Source organism: Anas platyrhynchos, chromosome 1 (assembly GCF_047663525.1).
Source record: "Anas platyrhynchos isolate ZD024472 breed Pekin duck chromosome 1, IASCAAS_PekinDuck_T2T, whole genome shotgun sequence".
Taxonomy (NCBI): domain Eukaryota; kingdom Metazoa; phylum Chordata; class Aves; order Anseriformes; family Anatidae; genus Anas; species Anas platyrhynchos.
The window spans coordinates 174,560,055-174,567,042 of NC_092587.1; the positions used below are offsets into that span (position 1 = coordinate 174,560,055).

The 6,988-nt window shown below is 36.8% G+C and overlaps 1 long non-coding RNA gene across 2 annotated transcripts; it reads left to right on the forward strand.

Moving 5' to 3' along the window:
* Positions 1-1,970: 1,970 nt before the first annotated feature.
* On the forward strand, positions 1,971-6,078 carry LOC106018212 (uncharacterized). 2 transcript variants are annotated; one of them, XR_002403925.3, is made up of 4 exons: positions 1,971-2,072; positions 2,162-2,273; positions 2,457-2,591; positions 5,443-6,078. It is a non-coding gene; the product is annotated as an uncharacterized lncRNA (long non-coding RNA). The 2 variants fall into 2 exon arrangements; XR_001192166.4 differs by lacking the exon at positions 1,971-2,072 and having other exon boundaries at positions 2,079-2,273.
* The last annotated feature ends 910 nt before the right edge of the window (positions 6,079-6,988 follow it).

The following is a 6,988-nucleotide window of genomic DNA, read 5'->3' on the forward strand; positions in this document are numbered from 1 at the left end:
CAGCTCATAATTCCCTTTTAAAACCATTACCAGAGAACTCACCAGTTGATTTCCTCTCAAGTTGAAGGGACATCACTGCATGTGATTCACTATTTGTACTATTCACTGATAGTGTATTTCTGTTTGTTTGTTTTTTAATTGCCTTATTCAGGAGCAACCAGCTCTAATATCTAGCAAGAACTAGACCATAACATTGATATTAATGCTTAATAATAATAATAATAATAATAATAATAATAATAATAATAATAATAAATTTAACTGTATTATTATTGGGTAGCACGTTTAATGATGCAGTTTAGGTCTGAGATATATAGCACTCTTCCAGACAATTCCACCACATGGTTTGGTGAAAGCAGAAACAAGAAGTAATATTCCCAAATGACACTTTGGCACAGCTACCACCTTTCAGCTGAGGCAGCTGAAATGTATAAACCTCAGCAACACCACATGCCCTCAGAGGCAGCAAACAGACTTTGGCGCTGTTAGAATAAATATACTAGGTAAGCTTGTTTTATGTGGGTAGGTGTGATGATGGTAATACCCAGCTGTCAAGACACAACAGGGCCCAGGGATTTTCCTGGGACTCAGCGCTGTGGGGACACCCCATAAGGCCATCTGGTCAGGGCCAGGCAGCCAGAGCCCATTCAACCACTCCAGCCAGGGGCACAGCTCTGGGATAGTGCCAGAACTGAGCTTCAGGCACATCCCTGAGAAACAGGACAAGCCAAGGCCAGGACAGGGGCCTCCAGGTGGGCCTAGCTCAGCAGTGTCCATGGCAGGGCTATGAGGAACTACAGAGTGGCCCTGCTTCAGCCTGGGCTGGGGCAGCAGCTCACATAGGGTCCTGGGTAGGTTGGGGGACTCTGGGTGCCTGGGAAAGGACAATCAGGCTCATTTGTGCCCTCACAGCCCTGGCACCAGGAACAGGATAGCTCTGTTAGGGAGTTATTCCCACAAATATTTATATTCATAGGTAATTCAACAGGTTTTCTTCCTCATAATGTATGGCACCAACATGGACAGGAAAAGCAACAGCAAAACTGCTGACATTTCTGCATGGCTGTGCAGCCTTCTATGAAAAAAGCTATTTATTTTGAACGTGAAAATCTATGAGTTCAAGTAAAGATCACCATAAAGGAGGTGACCCACAAGATACTAAAATTGCCTCTTCTCTCTTCTATTAGCACCTGAAGGCCTCCACCATGAACAGTTTCCAGAGTGACAGTGAGCAATAGTAAAATTAGAGTAAAACTGACCTTTCTTTATGCACATGCTGTAACTTTTGATTGTCTTGCTGAATCAATAGCCTGTGCCAAAAGTAGCATTTAAAACTATAAATCATGGGCTACCGTGTGAGCCTCACAGGTATTGGGGATCTTATGAAATACCCATATCCAAAACCAAGGAACACACATTTCAGCAGGCAACATTTACACACTCCAGGTCAATAATATTTTTTCTGAAGTACATATACTACTAAATTTCTTACAGCTAAGATTTTGGTGGAAGGAGTTCATTTGATAATTACTTTTTTTTTTTTTTTTTTTTCCATTTTATTTAAACTAAGTGCATATGAAAGAGTCTTCCTTGTTACAGAAAAAGTGCATAAAATATCCAGTAATACTCCTAGGCACGGCAACGTAAAATTTTCTTTCTGTTAGTATCCATGGCAGTAAACATGGATTATTCAGATCATTTTAAGCAGAGAGAATGCTAAAGGAGCATAGTCCTGCAAAGTATTCTCAGAATTTTTTGTATTGCATCCACTGCATATTGTAGTTAATAGTCACACAAAAATTATACTGTGCTCTGACTGTAACTCAAATAACCTGTCAATAGATATGGAATTAGCATTACAGATGAATCATATATAGGGAAATCATTTCTAAGGGCAGGGGCAGTTTACAATAACCTGTTATCCTTGGCATTAAAATAAAGCAAGAGCACTCAGAACCCTCAGGTCAGTGGTGGTAACTGTTGCATAGGGGGTGATGATTGGTCAAGCCACCTGAATAACATCACCATTTCTCATTTGAGTAAACCCAGCATGGGTCACAGACAGCAGAACAGTGGGTCTGACTACCTACCTATAGCAACACATTTGCAGAATAATAGTTTAAGATTGTCGCTGACCAGAATTTCAATGCTCTCATTACAGTTTTATGAAGCTTCATAAGCCAGCATGGTACAAATTCTCCAAGGATTTTTCCTGCTATCCCCAAGAAAGTAGTGAGAAGTAATTCTGTTACCTGAGAGAAGAGAAAAAGAAGGTATGAAAGAAAGGTTGAGTTGTTTGTTTGTTTGTTTGTTTGTTTTCTATTTTTTTTATTCTAAAAAATAAGCAGTAAAGAGCACCATTTTTCCCCTCAGAGTTCACCTTTAAGCTCAATTACCAGTTTAACCAACCTATCAAATTCCACTTCTGAAACTATTCTAATTCTGTTTTGCTTTAGCTTTAGTACTAATTCAAGCTGCTGCACTTACTTTAGTTGAGGCAAACTGCTCTACTGAATTTCCTGGAAAGAGTTCGTTTTACTGTTTCCAAAGGAGACCTGAACCATGCAGAATCGTCTGTAGAACAGAAAATGGTAAGCACTGTGCTTGTTTTGATTCAATCCAAAGTTATGAAATTATGAACTCCATTACAAAAAAAGATAGAAAAATCATGTCATATGTACTAAAACAGAAAGACTCCTCTGAAACAGAAGGAATACAGAAGAAACAAAATATGTGACAGGACAAAAATGAAGTTAAAAATTTCCAACACTAACTAAATATAATTGATCCTACACTGAAATAAAAACCTGAGAAAGATCTAGATACCATGAAACAGTGGCAGGCATATGGAAGAATGATTTCACAGAAAGATGTAAAAATTGACTATACATATATGAGAATATATATTTATATTGTTACTCAGATCTAAAATTAAAGTGACAAGTTTAACTTCCTCTTCCCTTTTCCACTCTTCTGTAAAGATATATATGTATCTTTTCTGTAAATGTGGCAAAAGATATGTATAAGTAGATGTAAGTGGGCTTTGTTAGCTATACGAAAGCATTTCAAATGAAATTATGAGTCAACAATAATATATTTACATTACAGCACAAAAGTTTAATGATAGTAAGAGGTTTTATGGAGCTTAAGGTTGTTAAGAACCTTAAAATATTTCATGTGGAATAGCACTGAAAATATTACAAATATTTCCTACTTGCAATTTGCAAATAGTGATTTCTGCACTGCTACTTCTACCCCTATAGATAGAAAATAAATAAATAAATAAAAATAAGAAATAAAATAAAAAATAAAATAAATAAAATAAAATAAAATAAAATGAGTGGTAGTTTCATAAGTAAATGAACATTTAAATAAAATATTAATCATATATTCTTTTGGATAGTGAGATCTGTTACGCAGCTGATAGTCTCCCAAATTCAAAGTCCCAGTGTTATTTCTTAGGAAAGTTCAAAATCTACACAGATCAAGCACCAAAATATATACTATAATATTCACAATAGAGAACACTCCTGTATTGGTGGAAAGATGAACTGTTTGACTTCATGCGGCTTTTAGTTCTGTAACATCACTTCTGAGAAAACGTGAGAAAATAATGTTAAGTACTGCGAGTGTTATATTAATAGTAGATGAGTTGGGGGTCTTCATTTGATACCTCTGGATCCATATGCAGTATCTAGTGGGCTAGTAGGCAAATATATATTTGTGTCTAAGTATTTTCAGCTGTCAAACTTACTTGATCAGTATCACTACTGCACTCCTTGTGCTCATAGGGAAAAGTGCTCCTGGAAATGACATTACAATTGCTATAAAATTGAAATGGTTCCTGGAAAACACCTCCAAGTATCTGAGATACCTCAGTCCCTTTATAACATGTTAAATTATTTCTGGTTGGTAGCATTGCAGGGTAAAAATGCTATTTCCATTGCACAACAGCAATTGCTGATCATCAGGGCAATGCATGGAATAAAAGTTCACCTCAGTGATAGAGATACATTTTCAAATATTCATAACTCTGTGGAAGAAGTATTTCTAGGCTATGAAATTCTACACAAGCATTCAGTCTGCAAGTAAGTTCTTCTGTATATACATGAACAAAGCTACCCATTAAGGGTATGTGGAAAGAAAGAAAAAATGATTTTTTAATGGGAAAATCTGTTCATTCCTGGCTCCCAGAGATTTGTACAGATGAGTCAGTTTTGTTTGTGAATGCACCGGGTATATCTAGTATTTCAAGTCTAACATTTTGCAAAAGATAGTGCTTCTAAAAATGGAGATTTCAATATCTGAAGTTGGGATTTATATAGCCTAATTTTAGTCACTGAAATTGGAAGTTTGGGTTTCTTGTTCAAAATAGAAGAAAAGAAATCCCTGGAGTGCACTTCAGAGAATCCAATTTAGAGTCCTGTTCCAATTCTCTGTTTCCTTCTACTGACTACATGTCAGAAAGTTACATGTTTACTGTGGGGCTTCAAAGGACTCCCTTTTCCATTCAGCCCACTCCCCATCCACACATACACACAAAGGTGCACACATGCACAAATTTTATAGGGCCACCTTTTGAAATGTGCCTTTATTCTGTTGTTCAGACTGCCATTTCTTTGTGATGCACAGTCCTCTGTCTTCCCCATTGTTTTTTGTTTTGTTTTGTTTTTTTAGCCTCTTTCCCTATCTTATAGCTGTAAGAAGAGAAACAAGCCACTGGAGATGGATGCTCTAAAATAGGTGGCCAAATAGGCACTTTCATTATAACTGGTTGAAAAAAATAAATAAACAACACAATTCACTTTTGCTCAGGAAATTTCCATTCCTTTTCAACTACAGTGCTGCTGTTAACAATAGACAGAGTGATAGGTGGGCTATACACATCCCCGAACAAGCTCTTTATTCACCCTTCTGTGTTGAGCCTCAGCATCTAGCCTTCTAACAGATCAAAGCTGACACATCTCTTTAATACAGTGCAGGGACATGGCAAATGTATGTTACAGCCTTGGGCTGTCTTCTCTAGTCAAAATAATGGCCAGTACAAGGATGAGTATGAAGGGGCCTTGCATCATCAAAAACTTTAGGGAGAATCCTCAGTGATTCGGGTCAAATGCTTAACATTCTCAAGCAGCAGCAACAGTTCTACTGCCCTGTAAAATAGCTGTATGCCAACAATAGCATGATTCACATAAGGGATTTCTGAGGCACTTAGCACACCTACCAGCTTCTAAATTGCAATGAGATAAGAATCAGGTGTCTCTCTGGACTCAGTGGGAAGGAAAAGAATTTCCCACTCTTTCCTGAAGGGCCAAGGAAATTTTAAAAAGTACGAGAAAAGAGAACATGAAAATGAACAAGATGTCTTGATACACTAGTTCTCCATCAAGGATTCAGAAAACTGTGTCATTGACTCATCCTATTATTGTGTTTCTTTTGAAGATCTGTTTTTAAAAACTACCTACAGCTTAAGTACATACTAGTTTCCTAGAGAAGAGAAGAGAAGAGAAGAGAAGAGAAGAGAAGAGAAGAGAAGAGAAGAGAAGAGAAGAGAAGAGAAGAGAAGAGAAGAGAAGAGAAGAGAAGAGAAGAGAAGAGAAGAGAAGAGAAGAGAAGAGAAGAGAAGAGAAGAGAAGAGAAAAATAAAAAATAATAAAAAAGCGCCTTAGCTTACTCCTGGATAATGAAAACATAGTTCAAATCTATCTATAGGCAAGTGTAACTGTGCTACCAGGTCTTCAAATTTACATCATTCTGAAAAATGTAATGGGTTTCTTAACACCATGAGTGACTCTGCAGATATTTGGCACTAGGCTTAACATTTTCATATTAATTTTAATATTGTGTTGTCTTCATTCTTTTGCTATCATTGTAATCCCCTACTTCTGAAATTCCATGTTTCAAAGTCTACTTGAAAGTCTCATTTCAGTTAGAAAAACATTTTATTTTTTCCACTGTAACTGGATGATGAACAAATACTGCCAGTATAAGGTTCTTGTTCTATACTTGCAAATGTCAATATCATAGCACCATCGTGAACATCTTGCCTTCACTTCATGAGCAATTCAGGAGTTTTACTTCAAACACTTTGACACTGCACAAAGGCAGATAGAAGATGGATGAGCATAAAGGAATGGTGTCTCTCTTCCCTTGTGGGTCTGAAGACTGAATTTGTCCCACAAGTTGACAGCAATGAGATGCTCTTCAAAATATATAATTCAGCTGTTCAGCATAGAATTGTATGCATCATTCAATCTCTGTTGTTCCCATGGTTTATGTCCATAGCTGATTCTGATTACTGCTACATTTTCAACTGAGGAAAAAATATATGCATCAGCAAACCACCCAAAGACTTCTCACTTCTGGAACAAAACTCAGGCAATATGTCACAGGAGACCAGCTTTCTCCTTCCCCTGATCCAACCCTGCCAAAACTGCATTTCTTTTAGGGGAAAACACAAATTACATTTGCATTTAAAGCAAGGTATGGGAGAAAAAGAAGCTGGGGAATGCTAGCATATCTGTTATATGGACAGGGGAACAGAGAAGATATTTTCAAAGTAAGTGTTTGGACTAAGCAACTCAGATGGTAAACACAATCATACTTTACTGCTGAGGCATCATACTTTCATTTGACTAATGCTCTGGCTTTTCATTTAATGCTCTCAAAAAGGCAGCAGGCAGAAAAGAGTTTTAGGGTATTTTTAGTAGAGAAATTTTCTTTCTTCATGGGAAAAAAAACATTCTGCGTTGTTGCAGTTATTTGAAAAATAGCAAATCACAAAGCACTGTTTTTTTCGAGGATTACCTTGCTGTTTTGAGATGAACTAGTATATATGCTTTAACTCAGATACTAGTCAAGTTTTAAGACACTAAGTCGTGCCAAGTGGATAACAAAAGTAAAGGAATAATGAGTGCCTCTCACTTTCTAACCTACTTAACTTTCTTGCACATACTGAAAAATAGATGATCTAAACAACACAAAATGA